This window comes from Triturus cristatus, chromosome 11, assembly GCF_964204655.1.
Source record: "Triturus cristatus chromosome 11, aTriCri1.1, whole genome shotgun sequence".
In the NCBI taxonomy this organism is placed as follows: domain Eukaryota; kingdom Metazoa; phylum Chordata; class Amphibia; order Caudata; family Salamandridae; genus Triturus; species Triturus cristatus.
This window is the reverse complement of record NC_140594.1, coordinates 1120921948-1120937759: the sequence shown is the minus strand read 5'-3', so window position 1 is coordinate 1120937759 and position 15812 is coordinate 1120921948. Positions and strand designations below refer to the sequence as shown.

The window sequence follows — 15812 nt, the reverse complement described above, 5'->3', positions numbered from 1 at the left end:
GCACAGTATTCAGGCATGAGACTTCCGGATAAAATCTGGAGCGGGGGCCCCTCCATGTACCTGGCAGGGGGGCCCTCTACTTTCGTTACGCCACTGCTGGAATACTCTGAATTGTCAAACTTGTAGAGGTGCGATGGTTAGTAATTGTGTTGGTACTGCCATTGGCAGTGCTGGCAAGGGCAATTTGTGTTGCAAGCTGCAGTGACCCCCTGACAAGGGCCCTGTAACTTTTTTATTTTGAAAACTAAGCACTGTGTTTAGCGCACTGAAGCCAGACCTATGGTGTATGAGTTCTCTACAGAATACAGAGAGGAGATAACTGAATGTAGCAAACAGTGATTGGACTTTCAGATGTTAACTAGTGCCTCATACATTACAATGGAAGCTCTTCCACAGGGTAGAATGGTACAACAAACAACCATTAGCAGGAGTGGAGAGAGAAAATCTCCTCTGGGTGGAACCAAAGCCAACCTTATCTATATTTTCAAGAATTTGTAACAGTAGATATTGCATGTTGCTGCATTGTCAACACAGACCCAAACAGTATGCATGCACGAAGAATGCAGTACAACTTAGCACTTGCCTTACCGGTACCCAGAATTTAAACATTTCAAGAAGCACATCCCACTAGTGGTGTCTTATGGGAGACAAGGATGGGTGCCACAAATAAAGCAACAGCTTACAACGACTTGCAGAAGGTGAAGTCCCCGGGTGCAGGTCTATGGGTGAAATACCACTGAGCAGCAGTGTTCCAGCAAAACTCCTAAATCCAATGGGCCTGATAACTTTAGTTACCAGACTGAATCTGAATTAACAGATCACTCAGAATGAGGTCAACAGAGATCTAAAGCACCTAAGAAGCATTGTAATGGTGTCCAAAATTGTGAGCAGTGTCTAGAATTGATTTTATGTATGCACTGTACAAGGTGAAAGTGCTTGCACTTTGTCACCCTGCCCTTTTTGATTTTTCCCCAACGGACTGGACATTTTGAGTCTACTGGAGGAACACAATGATTTTATAATACCATCTGCACAGCATAAAGCGCATTAATGCACACGCTTGCAATATGCCTCCTGTTCCTAATTAAAGGCAGCTACTGCACCTTGACCAGGGTAAAGGGAGAGTGATGGCTGGTGGTCAACTTGTTTGCAAATGCACAAACACATTTACAGACCCTCATGTCCTTCACCAGACTCTACCTCCCCTACGAACACCACCAGCGCCAACCGCCTGACCTCCTGGTCCAACGTCAATGATGACAAGACACGCAAGGTCATGAACTCCATACACTCAGGATCACCATCAGACCCGTGCCCACACCACATTTTCAACAAAGGAGACGCAGCCATCGCACCCCAACTACAGAAGGTCATCAACAAACTCCTTCGAAACTGCAACATTCCCGGAAAGCTGGAAGCACGCCGAAATCAACGCCCTCCTCAAGAAGCCCAAGGCGAACCCCAAGGACCTCAAGAACATCCGGCCCATCTCCCTGCTCCCATTCCCGGCAAAGGTCATCGAGAAAATCGTCAACATGCAATTGGCCCGCCACCTGGAAGACAACAACATCTTGGACCCGTCCCAATCCGGTTTCAGACGAAACCACAGCACCGAGACAGCCCTCATCGCCGCCACAGACAACATCAGGCGCCAACTAGACAACGGCAAAACATCAGCCCTCATCCTCCTAGACCTGTCAGCCGCCTTCGACAGGGTCTGCCATCGCACTCTCAAGACACGCCTCCTAGAAGCCGGAATCCAAGAGAAGGCCCTTGACTGGACTACGTCCTTCCTCTCTGGCAGAACCTAGAGCGTCCGCCTCCCACCCTTCTGTGGTAAATAAAATATTACGCTCTCAGACTTTTATATTATCAATAAGATCATGCATAAAGCAAGAGGCTGAGTCTGTGGTATCAGATTCATAAAGGGCTTTATTCCAATAACTCGAGTCAAAGGGAGAATATTTGTGGTGGCAGTCCTTATTTAAAACAGGCCTTCAAGAGTTAAGATGCAAGTGCACAGATCATAATTGTTCCTTAATGTCCAATCTGGAAACATATGACCGAGGCTGCCTGTCTATAAGAGAAAGGCAGTCATGTGATACATATTTTAGTCTTGCATAACTTTTCCTTCTTTTATTCATCTCCAATACCAATTAGACATACACTGATAACGTGTTGTCTGCTATTTTGACAGCATGATAAAGGTAATATCACGTCTGTGAAATTTAGTAATTTAGTAACGCTAAACAGACTGGTCAATACAACACAAAAACAAAACATATATAAAATACATATGCCAAGCCATCAGTATACCAGGCACAGAAAGCATAGACAATTACACTAACATATATAAATGAGCAGCGATGCGCAATTACAGTACCTACAGCTCAGATGCGAACATTCTGGCCTGCTTAATTTGTCAGGCTTATAATCAATAACTTATTTACCTGCCCTATACAACCCCATCTGGCAGTGGGTCATCCCAATGATGACCGCGTCAAGTCTGACACACAGGATCAGCAACAATAATCAAAAAATGACGAACACACGAACCTGTCTCTTTTTTTTTTTTTTTTTTTTTTATAAAAATGTGCTATGCTTCTTTGTACACAATGTACCCTCATGTCCTAGTCGAAGATGCATCTCACATCTTTCCTCACAGACCCGTAACCACTGGATCATTTATCCAATGCAACTGGTGGCAGCTTGTGGCCACAATTCAAAAATGTCTGAATTTGAAAATCGTTTTTATATAGGCACATAGCCCTTAAAATTCCAAACAAGAGCAACATTTTACTTTCTGGCCAGAAGCAATATAACAATTGCTAAAAAATAAAACAAATCTTCTCCATAGACATTTCCTCGGGGCACTTGTTTTGCACAGAATAGAACAAGGGAATCTTTCTCGACTTACATTTCTCAGCTGCCCTGTCTTATCAGAGAAGTTAAAAATAGCCCCTCAGCGCGGCCTGAGCCTGGGCTGCCAGCCATCTTTTTTTTTGTTTTTCCTACTCCTGGCCCCAAGGCTCTCCAGCTGCAGGCATTACACAGATGCGATGTCAGAGAAGCCTTCTAAGCAGTGCCCTGTTCTGCTCCTCTCATCGGCCCCCACCTACACTGGCTACAAGGTCAGAATCTGTCTCCGATTTCTGTATCACATTCTGCTCTACACAGCCCCCACCTTCTCCTCACTCTGAAGCTGTCAAAGACAAAAAGACTACTCAATTCCATAAAAACTGCAATAATTCGCTCAATTGAAAAATTATTTTTACATACAATTTGCACTCAGGGGGTCATAATCTTACCGACTTGACCCAGCACATTGGCTCACTGGACCACCAAGAACACAAACCTGTATTCATGAACAATTTGCAAATTCGAAATACCCACAATTCTTTTTTCAAGCTAAACTTTTCACTAATTATTTTTCCGTTAACACTTTGTACATTAGGGGTGTCATCAAATCACAGGAGTTGCTCCTTCTCTAGCTGCACCCCTCTCAATTTCCTATTGACAACGTAGTCAAATGTTGGACCATGTAAACACCAGCTATGCGCTGTTCATTTGGTGGGTGGCTCAAGAACCTTTGGGCTACTATGTAATTATTATATGTATTATAACTGGTCTTTCTACTGGGGCCACTCTTGCTAGGTCCTCTGAAAGGACGGGATAAATACCAGCAACGTCAGTATTTCTTTTTCTGTCAGCCTACGCTCATTTTACCAGCTCTAATTCCTCCTGTAACATCTCATCCTTGGCTTTTCCAGACACCAGTCCACTTCTCTCTGCTTCGTGAAACACTTACTCTGTCCTTCTATGTCACTCCTTGCGCCAAAAACTCAATGGCATCCTTCCAAGCTGGTCTACATTTCCTCTTTCATAAGAGTGTTTCGTTGTCTGTCTACTTGTTCTGCTTTTACTCAGATACCTTCCTCAACTAATACGCTTTCTCGGGCTTTGTCTGAATCCTCCCTACTTGTTCTCTATTTTTCTGAGCGCTTTCTCTGTGCGTCTATGCTATTCTTTACGCCATAATTCAACAGCGTCTTTCTGTGACTGTCTAGCTTTCCTCTTCCACAACTCTTCTTCGACTTTCATGATACATTCGGCATCCCAGGTCCCAGCTACGGGCCATCTCTGACTTTCTGGTAACTCTTTGGTGTAGTCCACCCATAGATCAAGGAATAATATGGCGTCTAAGCCATGCTTGTGATACATAAAGTGCCCTGGAGTGTCCCTAGGAGGAATAGGAACTGCTTCTTCAAGCACCCCTTTTCTAGTAGTAATCTGTCTTAACTTCGAAAAGAGCGGCATATTGACAACTGATCTGACACCTGGTCTTGAACACACTTAATACAAAAAGCACAATAATGAACAATCATTCATACCACAATATGCAGGACATTTTAACACATTAAACATTGAACATAAAACATTTTAACCTTTAAAAATGACCAACAATGATGACAGTCTGCATAACTAATCACCAAGCAGAATTCTTGACAATAACTAGATACTTCGGAATACTTGATATACTGCTAAACAGTACATATACACTGCTAAACAGTGCAGACCGGATTTGTGTACCCAAATCCGTCTTGACCGGCACAACCTATGTGCGCGTCAACACGCCTCCCCGGCGATGGTACTCACCGGGTAGCTCCTTGAAACGGAAGGCCTCGGAGAATGGACTGGACTCGACGACTGCGGACATCGGACCCTCTGGACATCGGGACTTCGAAAACCTGGTGGGCCTCTGTATACCTCGGACACAGCTCTCTCGCAGGTGGGCTCTGGGTAGACAATCTGCGTTCCTCACCACCTCGTATGGATGCCTGGTCGCAGTCTGTCCCCTTCATTGGCCTGAGGGAGTTGGCGGGAAAACCCGCGACGTGCGCGCTTGAAGTCCATCACGGCCATGGAAGGGGGCAAAACTGGACCTTCATCTCCGGCGTGTGGGGAAAGAGATTAAACTGTTCGGGCGCCATTCTGTGGTAAATAAAATATTACGCTCTCAGACTTTTATATTATCAATAAGATCATGCATAAAGCAAGAGGCTGAGTCTGTGGTATCAGATTCATAAAGGGCTTTATTCCAATAACTCGAGTCAAAGGGAGAATATTTCCATCACCAAAAAGGATCTGGACGGGGCTGAAAAGTATTCTCAATATTCTCAAAACATTATTCACAGAGTACAGTATATATACATTTCTCAATTGTACGTAAGCAAGAGAGCAAGAGAGAATGAGATAAGAGCATGTGGGCGTGTAAGTAGGCGTGAAGGTGGGCGTCCATGTGGGCGTCCACTTGATGATAATGGGTAAATTGTCATGTGTGGGTGGATACCTGGAGATGATTTCGCAATGTCAGCAGAAATACTTGGCAGAGATGCGCGCGCAGCAGCATGACGTGTGATAGACGTGCAACTAGAGGGAGAAAGGGACTTGACATTTAGCTCTACATGTGGAGACAAAAGTCTGGGGTTATGTCAACCTAATCCCAAATCATATCTAATATCCTATGTTTAAAGAACTATGTTATCCACAAGGGAAGGGCTCTCGGACAGAATCTATTCTATACTGACTGTGTGTGCGTGCACAAGCGTCTAAGTGTCTATATGAGATGAAAGGGGCAGAAACTTTCCATGGTAACAGGGCTATGAATTACTTGCATGAAGACAGAGAAGCCGGGCCTTTTGCTTGGTAACTGGAAGAATGTTTACTTAAACTACTAGGCAGGAATGCATCGGCTGAGGGGGAAGCAGATAATTCGAAGGTGAAATACAGTTTCTTGGCAGGCAGGCAAAACTGGCCGAGGCAGGCACCGTTAGCCGCACAGGGAGTAGGACAAAGTTCATGGATACAGATGCGAGCTCAAGTTGAAGCTGTCAGAGGCAGAGAGCAGGGAAAGGCTTGAGGACAGAATCGGGCCTACTCGCCTGAACTGTAAAAATGGAGTAACTGAGCCATATAAAGTCGGTGGCCTTTCATACTTAGGAAGCGAATATCCAGCCCATTCATGGCGGATCTGACAGAGGACATGTTGACGGTGGACGCACATGTGTTTGCGTCATCAAAACTGGAACTGGAGGGAACATACATGTACTTGTGACATGCACATAGAACCGTTGGGGTCCAAGATAGGGGACATAACTGACCAGGAAAATCCACATTTCCACATTCCCTCCTTGTCCCCTACTTGCCCTTCAAGAGATATCAATCTTCATCAATCCATTGATCTGTTCATATAGCATCATTTGTTCTTCTTTCTTCTTCCGTGATCTTGAATGAAATCTTGGTGGTGGAATACACGATGTGGCACACAGACCACAGATCGCTGGTCCACATTGTAGACATAGACAGCAACTGAATAGTATGAGAAGGCCAATACCTAGGAAGGATAGGACCCTCCATCCAAAGGTAGATAATACACTCCAAAACCAACCGGACCAAGTCCAGGTGCCTGGATTCTGGTGTATCTGGCTTACAATCTTATGAAGGCGAGTTATGGCTTTATATACAGATGGCGAATTTTCTGGTATGAAAAATGCAATAGCTTGATCCGATGACCCTACAAGCTCCGCCCCTATCGGCCAGGATAACGTCAAGGACAAGACTATTTTGAAGCACAACAATCCGCATAGCAGACTGCTCTTCTGTTAAATTGCCTAAGGCGGAAATAGTTTCGTTCACTACTGCTTCAAGGGTTCTGGTTAATCTACGTATCAGCTTACTATTGGTAACTGTACCTATATAGGGAAAGAAACCTTTATTGAAATCTGTGTATTTTTCCCATGCTGTTTCAGTGTAATCGACAATTGGGAGATCTCTCTGCTGTCTATTGTGTACTAAATGAGTATTTTTATGATAATCAGGAGGAGCTAGGAAAACAGGTGGTAGGAGGAATGCTATGTAACAGGTACCATCCCAATCTAGAGGTAGGCGTATATATGCGGTCTGGCCACATATAAAGTAGGAATGACGAGAAGCTCTAAATGTAGACTTGCCTTGATCACTGAATTTTATTACAGTGGTGCATTTACTATGGCCCATGTGTATGGAGCCATTCTTTCTTATACATAATTCCCCTTTTACTGGGAATACGGACATGGCGGGCAAGATTGGTGTAGCTTCAGATTCAACGTTCAGGATCATGAGGTTAAGTGTAAAATTACCTAATCCATATACTTCATTTCTTAGATCAGTTCCTGTTCTTTTGGGAAGTCCCTCCTTGTTAGGGTAGCAGACTTTAAGCAAAAACTAAATTCAGGTTTCCCCATACCCAGTTGTCTTGATAAACTGCGGAATTCGAATCTAGGGAATTAATCAAACTAAACCATGCTCCACAGGAGCCATTGTGTGTGAACGGATAGAGAAAAAGGGGCAAAAACTCCCTTATAATTCTGATAGGGGGGGAGTCGGCCACAGACCCAGCAGTCTGTAGCATTGCCAGTCTGATGTGAATGGTGCAGCATCTGAATAAAGGTATTGTTGCGTAAGGCAAGTCGATATGATAGCTCATAGGATGGCAGATCACTAAATGTGTGCTTTATGGTATCATTAGTGGAGGAGTGTAAAAGTGAGGCAATAGGAGGAAAAATAGCATGTAGTATTAAGCTGATACATATTATCGTGATGTACATAAGAGATTGAAAAATTACAGTCACTATACATCTATTTGCTTCTTATCTAGCTCTCTTATTTTTGCTTTATGTTATTGTCCAAGATCTTATGCGAGCCAGAATACATGTTCAACCGCTTCACCACCTAGTGGACTTAATTGATCAAACGGGTTCTGACTTCTTGGATCACAATTTAGCTTTGTGGAAACTTCTGGGCATTCTCCTCTAGAAAATGTTGTTCAAAATCCAAAATCCAAGTTCAAAGTTTTTTTTCCTTTGTAAAAGAGTGGTGAAGGTGCAATCATCCTTTCCGCCTTTTGACTTTAACGGCCGTCCCCGTGGTCCAGAGCACTGACTTTGGCGCCTTCCATCCAGGAGCGATGGAGTATTCTTTGACCTGGGTGTTGTCAGGCAAGGCGGCAGCAACCTGCGAACAACAAGAGAGTAGTGCAGACATCAAGGAAGCCAGGTAATCTGTCAGCATGTTACTGTCAACATAAGTAATCTTTTAGGCATTGGAGTGCCCCACATATTTGGTGGTCTACCAAAGACCACTTCATAGGGAGATAAGCCTGTTCTAGAATGAGCTACCATTCGCATGTAAAAGAGGGCAACCGGCAGGGCTACCATCCAGTCTATACCTTTGTCTGCGCAAAATTTTAATGTCTGATTATGTCTTTCTACAAGGCCTGCTGCTTCAGGATGTCGCACACAATGGAATTTCCAGGTATACCCTAACAGAAGGGACACCTGCTTCATTAGTACCAGGACATATTTGTAACCTCTACATCTGTTTATTTGGATATAATCCATTTGGAGCACTTCAAAAGGGTGGTCAGGTGGATGGAATCCACCTTGTTCCATCGGAATGTCTTTACCTGGATTGAATTGGCAACAGATCATACATGTTCTGACCTTTTGTTTCGCTGCTGCACGCAGGTGCTTGTTGAACCATATATTCTGTAAGCTATCTATCATTGCTTTCTCTCCTAAGTGTGCAGGACTATGTGTGGTATTTATAATCACTTGTACCCTTGAATCAGAAAGAAACCATGTGGATTTGCCCTTTGTCATCCAACCTTGATCAGTCAGTACCCCTCCTTGTTCCGATCATTTCTTTAATTCGTTTACAGTAGCATGTGTCTGAATGTCTTGTACATCCCTGGAAGGATCCCTAACTGTCATGGCTTTGGACAGTGATAGTATCTGTGATTTTGTCATGTCTAGTGGGGTCTGAGCTGTCTGTTTAGCAGTTCGGTCTGCCAGATCATTGCCTTGGGAAATGGGATCTGTGGCTCTAGTATGTGCTTTACATTTTAGGATAGCTATGGCTGTTAGTAAATGTATCGCTTCCAGAAGGGCTTGAATATGGGGGCCATGCTGTATCTTGGCCCCATGAGAGGTCAAGAAACCTCTTTCTCGCCAGAGAATCGGTGTAAATGTTTACTCTCAGGTGCTTAGCTCTTATGCACGCTTGTGTCAGGGCGATGAGCTCTGCTGCTTGTGCTGACAATATGTCTATTCTTTTAGTCTCTATTATTACAGTATCAGCAGTCACTGCATATGCTGCCACTAATTCTCCCGCCCCTGTCCTCATGCATGAGCCGTCAACATATAGTGTTAGGTCGGGGTCTGGGAGTGCAACATCTGTCAAGTCTTGTCTTGGTTTAGTCACGGTATGTATTACTTCAACACAGTTGTGTGGTGAAACGCTTTCTGTACTGGAGGGCAAAAGGGTAGCAGGATTCAGTATGTTGCATCGTCTGATCTCTATGTGTGGTTGAAATAACGTTGGCTCATAATCCGTCAGTCTAGCTACAGTCAGGTGTTGTGTTTGTGTCCGGTTCAAGAGAACCTCTACTGCGTGTGGTACTTGTACTGTCAGAGGGTGGCCCAGCACTATCGAGTCACTTTGTCTTATGGCTAAGGCCGTTACTGCAACTGATTTAGGCACGCAGGCAAAGCCTGTGCTACTGGGTCTAATGTACTAGAAAGATAAGCACAGGGCTCGTGTTTTCCTGCATGATCTTGTGTTAGGACAGATAGTGCTGTTCCATCCCGCTCTGTCACAAAAAACATAAACGATTTGTTGTAATCAGGGTTTGCTAAAACTGGTGCTTGGCATAAAACTCTCTTTAATTCTTCAAATGCCACAGTGTGTTCTTGAGGACTTTAGTCTTTTTGTGTCTTGGGCTGTGAAAAACCAGAAATCAATTGAATACGTTCCGGTGCCCACAACTAATTCCCCTGAAAGATCACAATAAAACATGAGAAAAAGGGGAAAACACCATACCTATTTCCTTGGCTTAATTTCTAAGGGGGCTAATTTCTAAGGGGCTTAATTTCTTAAGGGGCTAGCGGGAAGCGAACCTCCTCAGGGGCCAGCAGAAAACCAATATTCTCCTCCTTCCCCCCCTTTTTGACAGGAGGAAATCTGAAACAGACTTCACTGCTGTCAAACACTATCAAACCCTGTGTCTTGTCAACACTATTAATCCCTGTGTGTAGCTACTGGGCGTAAGCAAAATTATAGGAGATACACAGCGTATTTGAAACGGCGAGAAATCCTTCAAATTAATGTACAAACCTCATTGTGTTAGCTCATAAGCTGGCCAAATGACATCTCATATGCAAATGTCCCTATTACATGAACCTACACCAACCTGAAGTCAATATTAATGCTAGGAGGCCCTAATAGGAATGCTAAATTACCTAAATATTCGGAAAACCAAGTTTAAGAACAGTTGTTAATGTTGATAATTAATAATTTATCTGCTAAAGAAATCAGTCATTGTGCAATAATTTCCACCTATACAATAAATAGCCTAATTCAAAAACAAGTCAACTTTTGGGGCCACCACTCACAAGAATGAGCTTACTAAAGCAAACTTTAAAAAGGAAATCCTGTCAGATATTTTCTCATTACCCTAAATACCGGGCCTCATATGTCACTCTGTGGTGGCAGTCCTTATTTAAAACAGGCCTTCAAGAGTTAAGATGCAAGTGCACAGATCATAATTGTTCCTTAATGTCCAATCTGGAAACATATGACCGAGGCTGCCTGTCTATAAGAGAAAGGCAGTCATGTGATACATATTTTAGTCTTGCATAACTTTTCCTTCTTTTATTCATCTCCAATACCAATTAGACATACACTCATAACGTGTTGTCTGCTATTTTGACAGCATGATAAAGGTAATATCACGTCTGTGAAATTTAGTAATTTAGTAACGCTAAACAGACTGGTCAATACAACACAAAAACAAAACATATATAAAATACATATGCCAAGCCATCAGTATACCAGGCACAGAAAGCATAGACAATTACACTAACATATATAAATGAGCAGCGATGCGCAATTACAGTACCTACAGCTCAGATGCGAACATTCTGGCCTGCTTAATTTGTCAGGCTTATAATCAATAACTTATTTACCTGCCCTATACAACCCCATCTGGCAGTGGGTCATCCCAATGATGACCGCGTCAAGTCTGACACACAGGATCAGCAACAATAATCAAAAAATGACGAACACACGAACCTGTCTCTTTTTTTTTTTTTTTTTTTTTATAAAAATGTGCTATGCTTCTTTGTACACAATGTACCCTCATGTCCTAGTCGAAGATGCATCTCACATCTTTCCTCACAGACCCGTAACCACTGGATCATTTATCCAATGCAACTGGTGGCAGCTTGTGGCCACAATTCAAAAATGTCTGAATTTGAAAATCGTTTTTATATAGGCACATAGCCCTTAAAATTCCAAACAAGAGCAACATTTTACTTTCTGGCCAGAAGCAATATAACAATTGCTAAAAAATAAAACAAATCTTCTCCATAGACATTTCCTCGGGGCACTTGTTTTGCACAGAATAGAACAAGGGAATCTTTCTCGACTTACATTTCTCAGCTGCCCTGTCTTATCAGAGAAGTTAAAAATAGCCCCTCAGCGCGGCCTGAGCCTGGGCTGCCAGCCATCTTTTTTTTTGTTTTTCCTACTCCTGGCCCCAAGGCTCTCCAGCTGCAGGCATTACACAGATGCGATGTCAGAGAAGCCTTCTAAGCAGTGCCCTGTTCTGCTCCTCTCATCGGCCCCCACCTACACTGGCTACAAGGTCAGAATCTGTCTCCGATTTCTGTATCACATTCTGCTCTACACAGCCCCCACCTTCTCCTCACTCTGAAGCTGTCAAAGACAAAAAGACTACTCAATTCCATAAAAACTGCAATAATTCGCTCAATTGAAAAATTATTTTTACATACAATTTGCACTCAGGGGGTCATAATCTTACCGACTTGACCCAGCACATTGGCTCACTGGACCACCAAGAACACAAACCTGTATTCATGAACAATTTGCAAATTCGAAATACCCACAATTCTTTTTTCAAGCTAAACTTTTCACTAATTATTTTTCCGTTAACACTTTGTACATTAGGGGTGTCATCAAATCACAGGAGTTGCTCCTTCTCTAGCTGCACCCCTCTCAATTTCCTATTGACAACGTAGTCAAATGTTGGACCATGTAAACACCAGCTATGCGCTGTTCATTTGGTGGGTGGCTCAAGAACCTTTGGGCTACTATGTAATTATTATATGTATTATAACTGGTCTTTCTACTGGGGCCACTCTTGCTAGGTCCTCTGAAAGGACGGGATAAATACCAGCAACGTCAGTATTTCTTTTTCTGTCAGCCTACGCTCATTTTACCAGCTCTAATTCCTCCTGTAACATCTCATCCTTGGCTTTTCCAGACACCAGTCCACTTCTCTCTGCTTCGTGAAACACTTACTCTGTCCTTCTATGTCACTCCTTGCGCCAAAAACTCAATGGCATCCTTCCAAGCTGGTCTACATTTCCTCTTTCATAAGAGTGTTTCGTTGTCTGTCTACTTGTTCTGCTTTTACTCAGATACCTTCCTCAACTAATACGCTTTCTCGGGCTTTGTCTGAATCCTCCCTACTTGTTCTCTATTTTTCTGAGCGCTTTCTCTGTGCGTCTATGCTATTCTTTACGCCATAATTCAACAGCGTCTTTCTGTGACTGTCTAGCTTTCCTCTTCCACAACTCTTCTTCGACTTTCATGATACATTCGGCATCCCAGGTCCCAGCTACGGGCCATCTCTGACTTTCTGGTAACTCTTTGGTGTAGTCCACCCATAGATCAAGGAATAATATGGCGTCTAAGCCATGCTTGTGATACATAAAGTGCCCTGGAGTGTCCCTAGGAGGAATAGGAACTGCTTCTTCAAGCACCCCTTTTCTAGTAGTAATCTGTCTTAACTTCGAAAAGAGCGGCATATTGACAACTGATCTGACACCTGGTCTTGAACACACTTAATACAAAAAGCACAATAATGAACAATCATTCATACCACAATATGCAGGACATTTTAACACATTAAACATTGAACATAAAACATTTTAACCTTTAAAAATGACCAACAATGATGACAGTCTGCATAACTAATCACCAAGCAGAATTCTTGACAATAACTAGATACTTCGGAATACTTGATATACTGCTAAACAGTACATATACACTGCTAAACAGTGCAGACCGGATTTGTGTACCCAAATCCGTCTTGACCGGCACAACCTATGTGCGCGTCAACACGCCTCCCCGGCGATGGTACTCACCGGGTAGCTCCTTGAAACGGAAGGCCTCGGAGAATGGACTGGACTCGACGACTGCGGACATCGGACCCTCTGGACATCGGGACTTCGAAAACCTGGTGGGCCTCTGTATACCTCGGACACAGCTCTCTCGCAGGTGGGCTCTGGGTAGACAATCTGCGTTCCTCACCGCCTCGTATGGATGCCTGGTCGCAGTCTGTCCCCTTCATTGGCCTGAGGGAGTTGGCGGGAAAACCCGCGACGTGCGCGCTTGAAGTCCATCACGGCCATGGAAGGGGGCAAAACTGGACCTTCATCTCCGGCGTGTGGGGAAAGAGATTAAACTGTTCGGGCGCCATTCTGTGGTAAATAAAATATTACGCTCTCAGACTTTTATATTATCAATAAGATCATGCATAAAGCAAGAGGCTGAGTCTGTGGTATCAGATTCATAAAGGGCTTTATTCCAATAACTCGAGTCAAAGGGAGAATATTTCCATCACCAAAAAGGATCTGGACGGGGCTGAAAAGTATTCTCAATATTCTCAAAACATTATTCACAGAGTACAGTATATATACATTTCTCAATTGTACGTAAGCAAGAGAGCAAGAGAGAATGAGATAAGAGCATGTGGGCGTGTAAGTAGGCGTGAAGGTGGGCGTCCATGTGGGCGTCCACTTGATGATAATGGGTAAATTGTCATGTGTGGGTGGATACCTGGAGATGATTTCGCAATGTCAGCAGAAATACTTGGCAGAGATGCGCGCGCAGCAGCATGACGTGTGATAGACGTGCAACTAGAGGGAGAAAGGGACTTGACATTTAGCTCTACATGTGGAGACAAAAGTCTGGGGTTATGTCAACCTAATCCCAAATCATATCTAATATCCTATGTTTAAAGAACTATGTTATCCACAAGGGAAGGGCTCTCGGACAGAATCTATTCTATACTGACTGTGTGTGCGTGCACAAGCGTCTAAGTGTCTATATGAGATGAAAGGGGCAGAAACTTTCCATGGTAACAGGGCTATGAATTACTTGCATGAAGACAGAGAAGCCGGGCCTTTTGCTTGGTAACTGGAAGAATGTTTACTTAAACTACTAGGCAGGAATGCATCGGCTGAGGGGGAAGCAGATAATTCGAAGGTGAAATACAGTTTCTTGGCAGGCAGGCAAAACTGGCCGAGGCAGGCACCGTTAGCCGCACAGGGAGTAGGACAAAGTTCATGGATACAGATGCGAGCTCAAGTTGAAGCTGTCAGAGGCAGAGAGCAGGGAAAGGCTTGAGGACAGAATCGGGCCTACTCGCCTGAACTGTAAAAATGGAGTAACTGAGCCATATAAAGTCGGTGGCCTTTCATACTTAGGAAGCGAATATCCAGCCCATTCATGGCGGATCTGACAGAGGACATGTTGACGGTGGACGCACATGTGTTTGCGTCATCAAAACTGGAACTGGAGGGAACATACATGTACTTGTGACATGCACATAGAACCGTTGGGGTCCAAGATAGGGGACATAACTGACCAGGAAAATCCACATTTCCACACTTCCAATCCAAAGCCTCCGACATCGTCTGCGGCGTCCCCCAGGGATCATCCCTCAGCCCGACGCTGTTCAACGTCTACATGGCCCCCCTCGCACAAGTGGCCCACCATCACAACCTCAACAACATCTCCTACGCCGACATCACCCAGCTCATCCTCTCCCTCACCAAGGACCCACACACTGCCAAAACCAACCTCCACGAAGGAATGAAGGCCGTCGCCGAGTGGATGAGGAGCAGCCGCCTTAAGCTGAACTCAGACAAGACGGAGGTCCTCATCCTCTGACCCACCCCCTCAGCCTGGAATGACTCTTGGTGGCCGACCACAATGGGAACAGCACCAACACCCACCGACCATGCACGCAACCTAGGATTCATCCTCGACTCCGCCCTCTCCATGTCCAAGCAGATCAACACCGTTTCCTCCTCCTGCTGCAACACCCTCCGCATGCTCCGCAGGATCTACAAGTGGATCCCGACCGAAACAAGAAGAACAGTGACACAGGCCCTCGTCAGCAGCAGACTGGACTACGGCAACGCACTCTTCGCAGGAATCCCAGCCAAACACCTACGACGACTACAACGCATCCAAAACGCCTCAGCCCGACTAATCGTCAATGTCCCCCGTCACCCCACTGGAGAGACCTACACTCGCTACCCTTCAACAAGAGGATCACCTTCAAGCTCCTCACCCACGCACACAAAGCACTCCACAATGCCGGACCAGCCTACCTGAACACCAGACTCAGCTTCTACACCCCCACCCGCTGGCTCCGCTCCACCAGCCTCGTTCTCGCCGATGTCCCCCGCATCCAACGAACAACCTCCGGTGGCAGATCCTTCTCCTACCTCGCCGCCAAAACCTGGACCACCCTCCCTACCCACCTACGGCAGACCCAAGACCTACCCGCCTTCAGGAAACTCCTCAAGACCTGGCTCTTCGAACAGTAGTGGCACCCCACCCCCCTCAGCGCCTTGAGACCCTCACGGGTAAGTAGGGTGCTTTATAAATGCACTGAT

The 15812-nt window shown here is 44.6% G+C and overlaps 1 protein-coding gene across 2 annotated transcripts in view; it reads right to left on the bottom strand.

Annotated features, from left to right (window-relative positions):
* LOC146786155 (uncharacterized) overlaps window positions 1-15812 on the bottom strand; it is a 248697-nt gene that overhangs the window by 39139 nt on the left and 193746 nt on the right. The window lies entirely within an intron of this gene.